Genomic DNA, 18,086 nt, shown 5'->3' on the forward strand with positions numbered 1-18,086 from the left:
CTCCCTCATAGGCAGAGTCTGGAGTATAATGTGCCCCCCTCCCTCATAGGCAGAGTCTGGAGTATAATGTGCCCCCCATAGGCAGAGTCTGTAGTGTAATGTGCCCCCCTTATAGGCAGAGTCTGTAGTATAATATGCCCCCCCATAATAGGCAGAGTCTGTATTATAATGCTCCCCTCATAGGCAGAGTCTGTAGTATAATGCCCCCCCATAGGCAGAGTCTGTAGTATAATGCCCCCCTTTATAGGCAGAGTCTGTAGTATAATACTCCCCCCCTCATATGCTGAGTCTGTAGTATAATGCTGCCCCTCATAGGAAGAGTCTGTAGTATAATGCCCCCCTCATAGGCAGAGTCTGTAGTATAATGCTTCCCCCATAGACATAGTCTGTAGTATAATGCCCCCCCTTATAGGCAGAGTCTGTAGTATTATGTGCCTCCACATAGGCAGAGTCTGTAGTATAATGTGCCCACCTTTATAGGCAGAGTCTAGAGTATAATGCCCCCTCATAAGCAGAGTCTGTAGTATAATGCCCCCCAAGGCAGAGTCTGTATTGTAGAGACTGTAATATAATGTGCCCCCCTCCCTCATAGGCAGAGTCTGTAGTATAATGTACCCCCCTCCCTCATAGGCAGAGTCTGTAGTATTATGTGCCCCCCTCCCTCATAGGCAGAGTCTGTAGTATAATGTGCCCCCCATAGGCAGAGTCTGTAGTATAATGTGCCCCCCTCATAGACAGAGTCTGTAGTATAATGTGCCCCTCCCATAGACTGAGTCTGTAGTATAATGTACCCCCCTCCCTCATAGGCAGAGTCAGTAGTATAATGTGCCCCCCTCCCTCATAGGCAGAGTCTGTAGTATAATGTGCCCCCCATAAGCAGATTCTGTAGTATAATGTGCCCCCCATAGGCAGAGTCTGTAGTTTAATGTGCCCCCCCTCATAGGCAGAGTCTGTAGTAAAATGCTCCCCTCATAGGCAGAGTCTGTAGTATAATGTGCCCCCCCCCCTCATAGGCAGAGTTTGTAGTATAATTCTCCACTCATAGGCAGAGTCTGTAGTACAATATGCCCCCTACAGGCAGAGTCTGTAGTATAATGTGCCCCCATAGGCAGAGTCTGTAGTATAATGTGCCCCCCTCCCTCATAGGCAGAGTCTGTAGTATAATGTGCCCCCCTCCCTCATAGGCAGAGTCTGTAGTATAATGTGCCCCCCATAGGCAGAGTCTGTAGTATAATGTGCCCCCCTCATAGGCAGAGTCTGTAGTATAATGTGCCCCCCCATCATAGGCAGAGTCTGTATTATAATGCTCCCCTCATAGGCAGAGTCTGTAGTATAATGCCCCCCCCCTCATAGGCAGAGTCTGTGTATAATGTGCCCCCCCGCCATTGCCAGAGTCTGTAGTATAATGTGCCCTCCCCATAGCCAGTGTCTGTAGTATAATGTCGGCCGCCCCCGGCAAAAAAATGAATAAGCACGATACTCACCTCTCCCCCTCGTTCCCTCGCTGCTTTGAGTGCCGCGCCCAGCCCACACATCTCAGCACAGCGGGCCGGGCGCCAAGTGATGACGTCACTGGCGTCAGGCTCAGAGGGGACTGATGGGAGAGGGAGCGTCGCGCTCCCTCTTTCATCAGTGAACTTGCGGCGGTGACGAGTGGGGAGGCCTGATGCTTGCACCGGGCCCCTCTTTTCCATAGCGGCCCCGAGCAGTGCAGGGACGGCATCTCCCTGCTCTGCCCGGAGTATAACTGTATCCAGTGTGCACAGCATGTCGGATACAGTTGCACAGCGTAGCTTGGGGTGGGCCCCCTCAGAGCGTGGGGCACGGGTCCACCGCCCCCTCTGCTCCCCTGGTAGCTACGCTACTGTACCCCTTACATGATAATAATGCCTCCTTTGTGCCCTCTAGATGGTAAAGTTGCCCCCTAAAAAATATTAATACCCTGTGCAAGTGCCCTAGAAAACAGTGCCCACATTTTGCACCTAGAAAGAGGGCAGCAACTAATAGAATTGTATTTAACAGGGAGAAATGCAAGATTCTACATTTGGGCAAGAAAACCGAAAATTACATCTACAGAATGGGAGGAATAGAACTAAGCAACAGCACGTGTGAAAAAGACTTGGATATACTAATAGATCACAGACTGCACATGAGTCAAAAGTGTGATGCAGCAGCAAAAAAGGTAAACGGTTCTGGGATGTATTAAGAGAAGCATAGAGTCTAGATCACATGAAGTAATTATCCCCCTCTACTCCTCCTTGGTCAGACCTCATCTGGAATACTGTATCCAGTTCTGGGCACCATATTTTAAAGAAGACATCGAAAAACTGGAGCAAGTTCAGAAAAGAGCTACCAGGATAGTGAGCGGATTGCAAACTATGTCCTACGATGAACGGTTAAAGGATCTGGAAATGTTTAGCTTGCAAAAAAGAAGGCTAAGAGGAGACTTAATAGCTGTCTACAAATATCTGAAGGGATGTCACAGTGTAGAGCAATCATCCTTATTCTCATTTGCACATGGAAGCACGAGAAGCAATGGAATGAAACTAAAAGGGAGAAGATACAGATTAGATATTAGAAAAAACTTTTTGACTGTCAGGGTGATCAATGTGTGGAACAGGCTGCCACAAGAGGTGGTGACTTCTCCTTCAATGGAAGGCTTCACACAGAGGCTGGACAGACATCAGTCTGAGATGGTTTAGTGAATCCTGCATTGAGCAGGGGTTTGGACACAATGAACCATTCCAACTCTAATATTCTATGATTCTATGAAAGTAATAATACCCCTTGTGCACCTTTGATGGTCGCTGTTCTCTAAGTGCACTTAGAACAATAATGCTTCTTAAGTGCCCACTTAACAGTTAATAATGTCCCCTGTGTCCCTCAATGTACAGCTCCTCTATACACAATATGGTGAGCCTACAGCTCCCCTATACACAGTATAATGGATCAATAGCTCCCCTATACACAGTATAATACACCTACAGCTCCCCTATATACAGTATGATGGTCCAACAGCTCCGCTATACAAAAAAAAAGTATGATACCCCCACAGCTCCCCTATACACAATATGATGGACCCACGGCTGCCCCAAAACATAGTATAATGACCCCAAAGTATCCTTCACACTGTATAATGGCCCCACAGTAGAACCCATACTGTATAATGGCCTCCACTGTAGCCCCCAAACTATATAATTGCCCCAACAATAGTTCCCACACTGGATAATGGCGCCCACACTTTATGAGAATTCTCCATAGATGTCCCTACAATGTATGAGGTTCCCATCCACAGTATGAGAGTCCACCACACTGTATGAGGGTCCCTGCATTATCTCCTACGTTGTATAATGACCTTCATACTTTTTGAAGACCCCCCTCAGATGTCCCTACAATGTATGAGGGTTCCACCCACAGTATGAAAGCCCCAACACAGTATGATGGTCCCTTACACTGTATGAGAGCCCACTACACTTTATGAGGGCCCCCCAGAGTAGTCCACAATCTCTATAATGGCTACCACATTAGCCCCTAAACTGTATAATGGCCCACACACTTTATGGGGGCCACCACAGTAGTCCCTACAATATATGAGGCCCCCCTACAATGTTTAAGGGTTCAATACAGTACCCCCTACACTGTATGAGGGGCTCCCATACTTTATGATGCCCCCACAGTCCCACCATGAGTTTTATTTAAAATAAAAAACATCATATACTCACATAATCCAGGATCTTGACGAGGCCCTTGCGGACCAACGAGCGGATGTTCTAGCACCGACACACGAACATTATGTCAGAGTTGCTGTGCGGCGCTATGACTTCACTCCGGCGACTTCACTCTAATGTGAAGAGATCCTCTCTTCCCTTGTCATCAATGACCTTGCCCTCTCCTGGAACTCTTCATACCTTTCTAACCACACATCTAGCGTCTCCCATTCCCATACGAAATCCTCATCATGACCTCTCTATGTTGGTGTCTCTCAAATCTCTGTCCTGGGACTCTTACTCTTCTCCATTTATACCTTTGGTCTGGAACAACTGATAAAGTCCCGTGGCTTCCATTACCACCTATATGCTGATGACACTCAGATCTACTTCTCTGGCCCAGATGTCACCTCTCTGCTGTCCAGAATCCCAGAGTGTCTATCAGCCATATCCTCCTTCTTCTCCTCTCATTTTCTAAAGCTTAAAGTGGACAAAACTGAACTCATCTTTAATCCATCCCACTTATCTTCCTCACCCGATCTATCTATCAAAATAAAAGACATCTTCTCCTTCACACCGCACATACAAACTCTTACCTCCTCCTGCCGCCTCCAGGTCAAAAATATTTCCAGAGTCCGTCCTTTCCTTAACACTGTCTGTCTGTCTATCTATTTAATGTAATAGTCTAATCTCTTTTCTAACATACTTTAATTAAAAAGTCTCAATTGTTCCTTCACTACGGTCTATAACTGCTTTATTTTTTTTACCTATTTCTGTTCTAATGATGCATCGTTTGAGATTCCCCAGTGCATGCTGGGATACTCAAACAGGATGTCATCAGGGGTCAGAGACTGCTGTCACTGCCACCTCTGTCCCCATCCTGAAACATAGCATCATCAGTGACCTCTGTTTCAGGGGCTGGGCTAGTCCCTGTGCTACTGAGCATGCATAGGTTGTCAATTCCAATGTATTCTCAATACAAGCTCCCTTGTCACTGTGCACAATATTACTTTCAATGAACAGTGACAATGCGCTCTGCTGGCTCTGATAAGAAGTGTCATGGGCTGACAAAAGAGTGCACTGTCAGTGCACATGTAAGAGTGTGTGAACGCCTGTGCACGCTCTGCACCACTCCCTGACAAAACAGGTACATGTGTAATGTGTGGTATATGTATCATGGTGGAACATTGAAAATGTGTGTTAATGTACTGTGATAAAGTAATATAGGGAAAGGATAAGATATAAGTGTAGGAATAAGATAAGATTAGCTAGGTACCAGGGACTCAGTAGAAGACAGGGGGCACTGTAGTGTGAGGAAAAGGTAGAAGATGTAGTTGTTGGGTCCAGGGGTCTTCCCAGTTGGGAGAGAGAGTGAAGTTATAAATAGAAAGAGTACTTCCTGGTTTAGTAAGAGAGGGGAATAGAGTTGAATTAGTTTGAACATTTAAGCATGCGCAGAAGGGATGACTGAGAGAAGAGGAGAAGTTCATGTTAGGCTGAAGGTCAGCAGACATGCAGTGAGAAGAGAGAACACAGGAGAAGTAGACTAGGCCTGGAGCCTGAGAAAGTAAAAGGAGCACGCTGAAGGGTAGTATATACAGTATGCGGACGTCCACCACTTTGTTCAGTGGGATACTGAACCAGCAGAATAGTGGGTCAGGAAGCATGAAAACTGTATTGGAAGAGGAAGGCATTACAGAGCTTGAGGTAACAGAGAATGCAGTAAGAGCTCAGGATGAGCAACAGAACATGTGCTGTACTGTATCTGCTATTGAATCTGTGTCTGCTGTATCATAGTGTGCTGTGGCTGTGACCAAAACTGAACTGGAAGATTAAGTAAAGTTCTTCTGTTGAAAAAGGAACAAGTGTCTGTGCTTGATTTTCTGCCTGCAGCTGAGGCTGTAACCCTGGAGCAGATGTACAGTGTCCATTTTAGGACATGATCAGATATCAAAATCAAAAATCAGAATGATGTCAGTTTGAGGCTAAATACACTGTCTGAGAAATGATTTTGATGAGTGATTCTGACAAGTGATTTTGACAAGTGATTCTCAAGTGATTCTGACAAGTTACTTTGACAAGTGACTTTTACAACTGTAATAATAAAAAAAAAACTGTTCGCTGATGTGACTTTAACCCAAAATTCTGTGTCCCAAAACCAGTGCACTAACCACTGAGCAATAAACTCAGTTGTGAAAATCTAGTTCTATTTGGTTATATGATTTTCAGTGCAAACTTATCTAAAACTCATTGGGACTTATGCACAGACTGTAAGCAAGCCAAATTGAAATGATGTTTGATTTTGATGTGTGAGTCTGATGTGTGACTTTCTTCAAACATCAGAATCAGAATCACAATGACTTTTAGTCACCCTGAGTATTTTCATGGTTGATCTCATAAGACAAGAAAAGCTGCCAGTTAGTATCACTTGACTGAATAGCTTAATGGCAAGGCATCAGCTTCTGAAGCTACAGTGTTAGAGTTCAAATCCTGATAGGAATAAGTTGTTTTTTTATGGCTCTTAAGCACGCAAACTACAGGGGTGTTTTACTTTTAATATCTGACACTCGATTGTCATCCCGATATGTTAAGAGTTTCAGACATGCTGTCTATTTGCATGGTAAATCACATAGCCAAAGAAAATTGGGAGTTTTCAGCCAGTACTTGGGTGCATGGAAATAAAAATTTACAATAAAGACATTTTATCATTAGACCCATTTAAGAAATTATGCAAATATAAAGTCACTTGGAAATAGATATGTAGTAAATTATTGCCTCCCAAATTACTTTGGCTATGTAATTTACCATGCAAATAGACAGCGTGTCTGAAACTCTTAACATATCAGGATGACAATCAGAGTGTCAGATATTAAAAGTAAAACACCCCTGTAGTTTGTGTGCTAAACAGTCATAATTAAAAAAAAAATTATTATTCCTATCAGGATTTGAATTCTTAGTCTTAACACTATAGCTTCAGAGGCTGATACTTTACTATTGCACTATCCACTTAAGTGATACTAACTGATAGCTTTTCTTGTCTTATGAGACCAACCATGAAAATACTCAGGGTGACTAAAAGTCATTGTGATTCTGATGTTTGAAGAAAGTCACACATCAGACTCACACATCAAAATCAAACATCATTTGAAAAATCATATAACCAAATAGAACTCGTAGATTTTTACAACTGAGTTTATAGCTCAGTGGTTAGTGCACTGGCTTTGGGACACAGAAATTTGGGTTCAAGTCCCATCAGTAAACAGTTAGTTTTTTTATCATTATTATTATTATTACAGTTGTAAAAGTCACTTGTCAGAATCACTCATCAAAATCACTTGTCAGAATCACTCATCAAAATCACTTGTCAGAATCACTCATCAGAATCACTTATCAAAATCAGTTCTCAGACAGTGTATTTAGCCTCAAACTGACATCATTCTAATGTTTGATTTTGATATCTGATCATGTCCTAAAATGGACACTGTACATATGGGACCCTCAAGGAAAACTGTGAGTGTTATTCAGTACCCACAAACTACAAGACAGACTGAACATTATTTATTCTTTGTGGGGAGTCAGGGGGTAGGAGCACAGCAGCAGCCCCTTGCCATAACTACCACCCTGTACATCTCACACACACTGTAAGGAGAGAATGCGATGAGCAGGAAAAGCAGAGACCATTTCCAGCTTTGAAAGTGATATAATCTCTCTTCTCACTTGTCCTCGGGGTTGTCAACCTACTATTGAATTTTTCCTGGATAGCTGGACCAAAATTCACGGATGGTCCAAATTTTGTATGGACATTTGCCACGCCCTTTAATAGAACCATGCCTCTTGAAGCCACACCCCTTAATAAAACCACACACACACCACACCCCTGAGATGTCCAAAAAATACAGTGTAAGAGCACACACTGAGAAGTCCACCCCGCATAAAGGATAAGAGATGTGCAGTGAGTGTGTATACAGTTGAAATCAGTAGTTTACATACACTATATAAAAAGACACATATGCATGGTTTTCACAATATCTAACATGAACTCAGAATAAACCTTTCCCATTTTTGGTCAATTGGGATTACCATAATTTTTAATATTTACCAAATGCTAGAATAATGAGAGAGAAAGAATAATGTTTTAAGGAATTTTTATTACTTACTCCAAAGTCAAAAGTTTACATAAATTAAGATTACTATGCCTTTAAACAATTGTGGACTGCCCATATGATGATGTCATGTGTTTGGAAGCTTCTGATAGGATTTTTGGCAACATCTGAGTTAATTAGAGGCACACCTGTGGATGTAGTTTTATGCACATCTGAAACACATTGCTTCTTGGTGTAGCATCATAGGAAAGTCTAAAGAAATCAGCCAAGATATCAGGAAGAGAATTGTGGCTCATCCTTGGGTACAATTTCAAGATACCTGAAGGTGCCTTGTTCATCTGGCACAACAATTATACGCAAGTACAAACAAGATGGGAATGTCCAGCCATCATACCGCTCAGGAAGGAAAAAGGTTCTGTGTCCCAGAGATAAACGTGCTTTGGTCCGACATGTGCATTTCAACCCAAGGACAAAAGCAAAAGACCTTGTGAAGATGATGGCGGAAGCTGGTAAGATTGTGTCCATATCCACAGTGAAATGAGTACTGTATCAACATGGGCTGAAAGGCCACTCTCCCAGGAAGAAGCCATTACTCCAAAAGAAACATAAAAAAGCCAGATTAATGTTTGCAAATGCACAGAGGGACAAAGACCTTAATTTTTGGAGATATGTCCTGTGGTCTGATGAAACTAAAATTGAACTTTTTGGGCATAATGACCATTGTTACATTTGGAGGAAAAAGGGAGAAGCTTGGAAGCCTAAGAACAATATCCCAACTGTGAAACACGGGGGTGGCAGCATCATGTTGTGGGGTTGTTTTGCTGCAGGAGGGACTGGTGCACTTCACAAAATAAATGGCATAATGAGAAAAGAAGATTATGTGGCAATACTGAAGCAACATCTCAAGACATCAGCCAGGAAGTTAAAGCTTGGGCAGAAATGGGTCTTCCAAATGGACAATGAGCCAAAATGGTAACAAAGTGGCTTAACGATAACAAAGTCAATGTTTTGGAGTGGCCATCACAAAGCCCTGATCTCAATCCTATTGAAAATCTATGGGCAAAGCTGAAAAGGCAGGAGCGAGCAAGGCGACCTACAAACCTGGATCAGTTACATCAGTTTTGTCAGGAGGAATCGGCCCAAATTCCGACCAACTATTGTGAGAAGCTTGTGGGAGGATATCCCAAACGTTTGATCCAAGTCATTCAGTTTAAGGGCAATGGTACCAAATACTAATGGAATGTATGTAACATAGTAACGTAGGTTGAATAAAGACCTAGGTTCATCAAGTTCAACCTTTCTCCCCTTTCTCTCACGCGGGTTGATGGCGCCCTTGTGACAGATGGCACTCTCCTAGTCACGGCCGATGTCGAGAGCTTATATACATGCATCAGCCATGATTTGGGCCTGTCTGCAGCCCGCCTCTTCCTGGGGGACTCTGACCTGGATGGCCCGTCCAGGGAATTTATCCATGAGCACCTCCAATTCGTCCTCTGCCATAACTATTTTCTTTTTAAAGACACTGTATATCTCCAAAGGCGTGGCACGGCGATGGGGGCGGCCTGTGCCCCCTCGTACGCCAACCTCTTCCTGGGTGCCTGGGAGAGGGAGATTTTTGGCGACGAGGGGATACGGGGCGCGGACCGGGTCGTGTCATGGATGAGATATATAGATGACATTCTATTCTTCTGGCAGGGGACGGTGGAGGAGCTTGATGATTTTATGCTACGATTGAACTCCAATACATATGCGATTAGGCTTACCTATGCCCATCACTCTAAACGGATCGACTTTTTGGATGTCACCCTGGAGGTGGATCCTGACTGTCGGATCCAGACTGATGTGTATAGGAAGCCTACTGCAGTAAATTCCCTGATACATGCTACTTCGGCCGATGACCCTTCTACCATCAGAGCTGTCCCAGTCGGACAGTTCCTCAGGATGAGGCGGATCTGCTCAACCAATTCTAACTTTGAGAAACAGGCCGCAGATCTGGCTGAACGCTTTAAACAATGTGGCTATAGTAATCGATGCATCGGCCGTGGCTACAGGAGAGCCCGAGACACCCCCAGGGATCACCTCATCCATCCCTCTATGGCGCTTAAACGTGGGATACCGGAGACGATCCGCTACATATCCACATTCAATCATGAGTGGGGAGCTATGCAGCAGATCCTCTCTCGACATTGGAGTATACTTAACACGGAGCCCTCCCTCCGGGAGCGTATAGGTGATTTTCCACTCATGACACCACGGCGTTCCAAAACGTTGGGGGACATTTTGGTTGCTAGCCACAATGTCCCCTCCCGGCCTAATTATTCGGATCCCGTGGTCCCACGGTGGGTTCATTCCCATGTGGCCATTGTGTTGCCTGTGTCAATGTCCTTTGTTGTACATCATTCCCCAACTCTGATGGCTCCCGCCAATTTGACATTTGTCATTATATTTCCTGCAGCACCACACATGTGGTTTATTTTGCCACATGTGGGTGCCAATTGATCTATGTTGGCTTAACAACTAGGGAGCTTCGAATCAGGGTTCGGGAACATGTTCAGGACATTGGCGCAGCCAGAACGGCCACGGATCCCCGGGAGCTGAAGACACTACCACGGCATTTCAAGGCCGTCCATAACTGTGATCTCCGTTCACTCAAAGTGCGTGGTATTGACAGGGTGTGTCTTGGCTCCCGGGGCGGGAGCAACAAACGCCTCCTGGCACAAAAGGAGGCGAGATGGATCATCACTCTTGACACCCTGGCACCACGGGGTCTGAATGAAAACCTGGGCTTCTCACCTTTCCTGTGACATATAACGGCGGTGTTTTGCGCCCCAATTGAATGACCATTGCTCTCATCATTCATCTTGTACTCCTGGGGGGTTACATCCACTCATGATTCATGGGTGGCTGCTCTTTCTGGGTTTGAGGCTTAACCTAATGTAGCGTCGGCGTCCCTGCCTCCTGCAAGGCAGGGACGCCGTTCCCCTCACCTCTCCGCTCCGTGCCCGGCGCCTTCCTCCCGCTCTGCTGGCAGCGCGCGCTCCTTCCCGGCCACTGTGCTTAGGGCGCGCACGCGCGCTCCCCCTCTCTTAAAGGGGCCGCGCGCATCGTCCTAAGGAGTCCCCGGCCAATGGCCGGTGGATCTCTCCATATATAAGGCACCTCCTCCAAAATGGAGGTGCCCAAGCAATGTTGTAGCATAGTTCATCACTCTGCTTCAGCCCTCAGGTCCCGTTTCCAGTTACCTGCCAGTTACCTGCCAGTTTCCTGTCTGATACCTGCCTGACTCGTGTCTATCTGCTGTTATTCCTGCGGTCCGACAGTCTGCCTACCAGCCCTGCCAGTCTGTCTATGGATCCGTCTGCCCGCTCACCTGGGAGCGCTCACCTGCTACCTGCCTGCTAGTCTTCCTGGAGGCTCTGCCGTCACGTGCTGTGACCACCTGCCTGTCCAGAGACTCTTGCCCGCTCACCTGGGAGCGCTCACCTGCTACCTGCCTGCTAGCCTACCTGGAGGCTCTGCCGTCACGTGCTGTGACCACCTGCCTGTCCAGAGACTCTTACCCGCTCACCTGGGTGCGCTTACCTGCTACCTGCCTGCTAGCCTACCTGGAGGCTCTGCCATCACATGCTGTGACCACCTGCCTGTCCAGAGACTCTTACCCGCTCACCTGGGAGCGCTTACCTGCTATCTGCCTGCTAGCCTACCTGGAGGCTCAGCCGTCACTAGCTGTGACCACCTGCCTGTCCAGTGACTCTCGCCCGTTCACCTGGGAGCGTCCACCTGCTACCTGCCTGCTAGCCTATCTGGAGGCTCAGCCGTCACTTGCTGTGACCACCCGCCTGTCAAGAGACTGTCCCCGTCACTTGCCGTGACCTCCTGCCCTCTTACCCAGAGACTGTCTCCGTCACTTACCGTGACCTCCTGCCCTCTTACCCAGAGACTGTCCCCGTCACTAGCCGTGACTGCCTGTCTGCCTTCCCTGGGAGCCACCCGCTTCCTTACAAGGACTGCCCCTTTGTATAGTTGCTCAGAGGTTCCACCTCCCAGACCCGTTACAGTTTGTTCGGGCCATGGAACCCGGTGGCACCCAAGCTCCCTCGCTCTCGGACCTATGTCATGAACTGTCCCGTCAGAGGTCCCAACAGGAGTCCATCCTGAGTCACCTGCGGAATGTCAACTCTCGCCTGGACACTCTGACTGCTCCGCCAGCAACCACCGCTAGTGTCATGACTCGCAACCCAGCAGCACCGCTGCCCACCAATACCATGGCATCCTGCCCCGGACCCCGGCTTTCTGCACCTCCTCGCTTCGGAGGCGACCCCGCTCAAGCTCGGGGCTTCATAAACCAGTGCACCCTGCACTTTGAACTCCTGTCCCACCAGTTTATCTCCGACCGGGCCAAAGTAGCCTTCATCATGTCCCATCTCACGGGGGAGGCACTGGCTTGGCTAAATCCTCTATGGGAGAGAGGAGACCCCCTGGTGTCCAACCTGCCAGCCTATCTCACGGCTTTCCGGAAAGTCTTCGACGAACCCGGACGGAAGACCTCATCCGCATCATCTCTGCTACGCCTCCATCAAGGAGATCTCACCGTGGGCCAATATGCCATACGGTTCCGTACCCTTGCTTCAGAGCTGGCCTGGGATAACGACGCCCTGGTGTCTGTCTTTTGGGAGGGTCTGTCCGGCCGTATTAAAGATGAACTCGCCGGTCGGGACATTCCTACCACTCTAGACGACTTAATAACTCTTGCCACCCGGATTGACATCTGGTTCCAGGAGCGCGCCAAAGAGGTCACCCGTGAGAGGAGGTTTCCACGTCTAGCCCCTACCTTTCAGAAACCCATCTCTTCTCCCGCTACTCCCCAGGAGCACTCACCCGCACCTATGCAGGTCGACCAGACCAAGATGGTCAAAACCCGTCAAGAGTTACGCCGAGCTGAGGGGAGCTGCTTCTACTGTGGCAGTAAGGAGCACCGGATCCGTTCCTGCCCGGAGAGTTCGGGAAACGCCTGTGTCTAGGATCGCTCAGAGAGGTCGTCTTAGACAAGAATAAACCCTCTCCATCTCTGTTGTTGTCGGTCTCTATCATCTGCGGGGAGAACCGTTATTTTGAACTAGCCCAACTTGACTCTGGAGCTGCCGGAAATCTCATTTCTCAGTCCCTGGTAGAAAAATACCGCATTACCACCAAACCTCTGACTGTACCCTTATCTGTCGCTGCCGTGGATGGGGGCCTCTTACCACGTCCCATCCAACTCATCACCGAATCGATTACTCTGCAGGTGGGAATGCTGCACTCTGAGAGCATCTTCTTCCATGTTCTGCCTGGACTCTCTCACGCCCTCTTGCTAGGCCTACCTTGGCTTCAGAAACATGCACCCGTGCATGATTGGCAGACCGGAGAAGTCCTTCGCTGGGGGCAGGACTGCCATAAGACTTGTTTAGTTCCCGTCCATCCTGTCCGTCCTTCTCCTACTCCAGCCAATCTACCTGGTCTTCCGGTTCCCTATTGGTCTTACGCGGACGTCTTTAATAAAAAGGAGGCAGAGACATTACCCCCTCATAGACCATACGACTGCCCAATCGACCTGATACCCGGCGCTACTCCTCCCCGTGGGCGTATTTACCCTTTGTCCGCTGCTGAGACCCGGTCCATGTCTGAATATATTGAGGAGAATCTGGCCCGGGGATTTATCCGGAAATCTACCTCCCCGGCGGGAGCAGGCTTCTTCTTCGTTAAAAAGAAGGACGGCTCACTCCGTCCCTGTATAGACTATAGAGGCCTTAACCAGATCACGGTGAAGAATAAATATCCCCTTCCGCTCATTCCGGAATTATTTGACCGTCTGAGGGAGGCTAGAATCTTCAGCAAGCTGGACCTCCGTGGGGCCTATAACCTGGTCCGTATCCATCAGGGGGATGAATGGAAGACGGCATTCAACACCCAGGACGGCCACTATGAATACCTGGTAATGCCCTTTGGACTCTGTAATGCTCCCGCCGTCTTTCAAGAGTTGGTCAATGACATCTTCCAGGACCTTCTCTACTCCTGCGTAGTGGTGTACCTGGACGACATCTTGGTCTTCTCTCCGGATCTTCCCACTCACCGGAGGGATGTTCGTCAGGTCCTGCTCAGGCTCAGGCAGAACCACCTCTACGCTAAATATGAGAAGTGCCTCTTTGAGCAGACCTCGCTTCCGTTTTTGGGCTACATTATCTCTCAGACCGGCCTATGAATGGATCCTGAGAAACTGTCTGCCATCCAGAAGTGGCCTCGACCAGAGGGGTTAAAGGCTATTCAGCGGTTCCTGGGCTTTGCCAACTACTACCGCCTCTTCATACCGCACTTCTCTTCCCGGACTGCCCCAATCTCTGCGCTAACCCGTAAGGGCACTAATCCCAGAGAATGGCCGCCCGAAGCAGAGGAAGCCTTTCTTTCCTTAAAACAGGCTTTCTCTTCCGCCCCGGTGCTGCATCGCCCGGACGGCAACAAACAATTCTTCCTGGAAGTTGACGCCTCCTCCTCTGGAGCCGGAGCGGTACTTACCCAAAAGTCGTCTTCCGGAAGAATGGTAACTTGCGGCTTCTTCTCCAAACTCTTCTCCTCTTCTGAGCGCAACTATTCTATAGGAGACTGAGAGTTATTGGCCATTAAGCTGGCACTGGAGGAGTGGCGTTACCTGCTCGAGGGGGCTCTTCACCCGGTAATAATTTACATGGACCACAAGAACTTGGCTTACCTCCAGAGTGCCCAGAGACTTAACCCGCGCCAAGCCCGGTGGTCCTTGTTTTTTGCTTGCTTTGATTTCGTTCTTCATTTTCGCCCGGCTGACAAAAACATCAAAGCTGACGCCTTGTCCCGATCCTTCCTGGTGTCTGATCTCGAGGAGGAACCTAAACACATCATCGATCCCGCCAGAGTAATGCAGGTGGCTCCCGTGAGTCTAAATCGTTTCCCTCCCGGTAAGACGTTCGTAACTGTACCTGATCGGGAGAAGATCCTACACTGGGGTCACTCGTCTAAGCTAGCTGGCCATGCCGGTCAGAAAAAGACCCTCCAGCTTATTACCCGGCACTACTGGTGGCCTACCCTACACAAGGACGTAATAGACTTTGTTTCTGCCTGTGGGTCCTGCGCCCGCAACAAGGTTCCAAGACACCTGCCAGCCGGCCGCCTCCTCCCTCTTCCAGTACCTGCTGCCCCCTGGCAGCATATAGCTATGGACTTTATAACAGACCTCCCTGTCTCTGCCGGTTGTACGGTCATTTGGGTGGTCGCTGACCGCTTTTCCAAGATTGCTCACTTCATTCCCCTGCCGGGCCTCCCGTCTGCACCCGAGCTGGCTAAAGACTTTATCCGCCACATCTTCCGTCTCCATGGCCTGCCCCTCCACATCGTGTCGGATCGTGGGGTTCAGTTCACCTCACGCTTCTGGAGAGCCACATGTAAGCTGCTAGACGTCACCCTGGACTTCTCCTCCGCTTACCACCCACAGTCCAATGGTCAAGTGGAGCGGATCAATCAGATCCTGACCAGTTACCTCCGGCACTTCATTAATGCCCACCATTCAGACTGGCTGGATCTCCTACCGAATTCTCTTACAATAACCACGAGAGCGAATCTTCCTCCAAATCCCCGTTTTTTGTAGTCTTCGGTCAGCATCCTCGTATCCCATTTCTCGTCTCCACCTCGGCGGACAATCCGGCTGCGGAATAATAATAATAATAATAATCTTTATTTATATAGCAGCGCTTAACAATTCACAGGTTCATGTACAACAGTCATAAGTAACATAGCTAAAGATAATACAATAATTACAGCAAAAATAATGACGACCCTGCTCCTCGTTAGCGAATTTTCCTCCATTTGGGAGAGTACCCGATCCGCACTCCTTCAGTCGTCCGAGCGGATGAAAAAACACGCTGACAAAAAACGCCTGGATCCTCCACAATTCCGTCCTGAAGATAAAGTCTGGCTCTCGTCCAAGTATGTCCGGCTCAAGGTTCCTTCCTACAAGTTAGGTCCTTGGTTCATCGGCCCACTGGAAGTTATCAAACAAATCAACCCGGTGGCCTATAAATTGAAACTCCCGGCCAACTTGCGGATCCCTAACTCCTTCCATGTATCTCTCCTCAAACCCGTGGTACTTAACTCTTTTTCCAAGTCTACAGGTACGCCTCCTGCTCCGGTTTCTGCTGAAGACGAGTTTGAGGTAGAGAACATTCTGGCCACCAAAAGGTTAAGAGGAAAGACCTTTTTTCTAGTAGATTGGAAGGGGTTTGGTCCTGAGGAGAGAACATGGGAGCCCCGAGAGAACATCCATGCCCCTCTCATCCTTGATAAATTTCTTTCTGGCCTAAAAAAGGGGGGGCCTAAAGGGGGGGGTACTGTAGCGTCGGCGTCCCTGCCTCCTGTAAGGCAGGGACGCCGTTCCCCTCACCTCTCCGCTCCGTGCCCGGCGCCTTCCTCCCGCTCTGCTGGCAGCGCGCACACCTTCCCGGCCATTGTGCTTAGGGCGCGCGCGCGCTCCCCCTCTCTTAAAGGGGCCGCGCGCATCGTCCTAAGGAGTCCCCCACCAATGGCCGGAGGATCTCTTCATATATAAGGCACCTCCTCCAAAATGGAGGTGCCCGAGCAATGTTGTAGCATAGTTCATCACTCTGCTTCAGCCCTCAGGTCCAGTTTCCAGATACCTGCCAGTTACCTGCCAGTTTCCTGTCTGATACCTGCCTGACTCGTGTCTATCTGCTGTTATTCCTGCGGTCCGACAGTCTGCCTACCAGCCCTGCCAGTCTGTCTATGGATCCGTCTGCCCGCTCACCTGGGAGCGCTCACCTGCTACCTGCCTGCTAGCCTACCTGGAGGCTCTGCCGTCACGTGCTGTGACCACCTGCCTGTCCAGAGACTCTTACCCGCTCACCTGGGAGCGCTTACCTGCTACCTGCCTGCTAGCCTACCTGGAGGCTCTGCCGTCACGTGCTGTGACCACCTGCCTGTCCAGAGACTCTTACCCGCTCACCTGGGAGCGCTTACCTGCTATCTGCCTGCTAGCCTACCTGGAGGCTCAGCCGTCACTAGCTGTGACCACCTGCCTGTCTAGTGACTCTCGCCCGCTCACCTGGGAGCGTCCACCTGCTACCTGCCTGCTAGCCTATCTGGAGGCTCAGCCGTCACTTGCTGTGACCACCCGCCTGTCAAGAGACTGTCCCCGTCACTTGCCGTGACCTCCTGCCCTCTTACCCAGAGACTGTCTCCGTCACTTACCGTGACCTCCTGCCCTCTTACCCAGAGACTGTCCCCGTCACTAGCCGTGACTGCCTGCCCGCCTTCCCTGGGAGCCACCCGCTTCCTTACAAGGACTGCCCCTTTGTATAGTTGCTCAGAGGTTCCACCTCCCAGACCCGTTACACCTAACATATTTGGTATTGAATCTATGCTCTCCTGCAGCCCCTGCTCTGTACATTCCAAGTGGCGGGGCGAGCTTCTGTGGTCTGCTTATTTTAATTTTTTCTTTTTATTTCTGATTTTAACTTCTACTTTCTTTACATTTTTGCACCTAGTGTCTTTCTCTCGTGGATCTCATACCTGCTTTGATACTCCTACTCTGGTGAAACTCGTTCAGCTCCCTATGAGAATAAAAAGAAATGGAACGACTGACTGATTCCCATGGACTCTGCCTACTGGGCTGCTTATTTTCTGCCTTGTAATTTAAATCTTTAGTCTTTGCACATCATCATACTTATATATATGCCTGTTATGTTTTTAGCTCTATATATACTCATTTTTATCTACCCTAGGAGATATGGATCCCTATGTGATGCGATTGTGCATCATATATGTGTTTAGGGCTATGGTGGTAATTGCGTGCAGCTGTCTGGGTAGGCGGTGCGCATGTGTGGGGCTACTCACCCTCCTGTGCTCCCGCGTGTCTGTCTCCATGGTGCCGGCGCTGCTTCGGACGTTGTCCCAATGGCACTTCCGGGGCCGCGTCGTTGTCATGAAGGACGCGTCGGGGGGCGGGAGGGTCTGACGATCCCTGCGCATGTGCCGTACACGTCTTCCGGTCGGCGGCCATTTTCTTCTGGTCACATGATCGGACATGTGATCAAATGGGGGGCATATTTAAAAAGATGCCGGTGCTCTCAACCATGACGCCTCTTGACAAAGCAAACCCTCGCGAAACGCGCATCGAGGCTTGCAGGTTCCACACTTGCCTGCTCCTGCCCTGTTCGCAAATCCCTTCCACTTCCCCCCTTTCCCCCCTCTTGAGCAA

The sequence above is a fragment of the Phyllobates terribilis genome, unplaced genomic scaffold (assembly GCF_046119375.1).
Source record: "Phyllobates terribilis strain yellow unplaced genomic scaffold, ASM4611937v1 Scaffold_1__5_contigs__length_1240528914, whole genome shotgun sequence".
Classification (NCBI taxonomy): Eukaryota; Metazoa; Chordata; class Amphibia; order Anura; family Dendrobatidae; genus Phyllobates; species Phyllobates terribilis.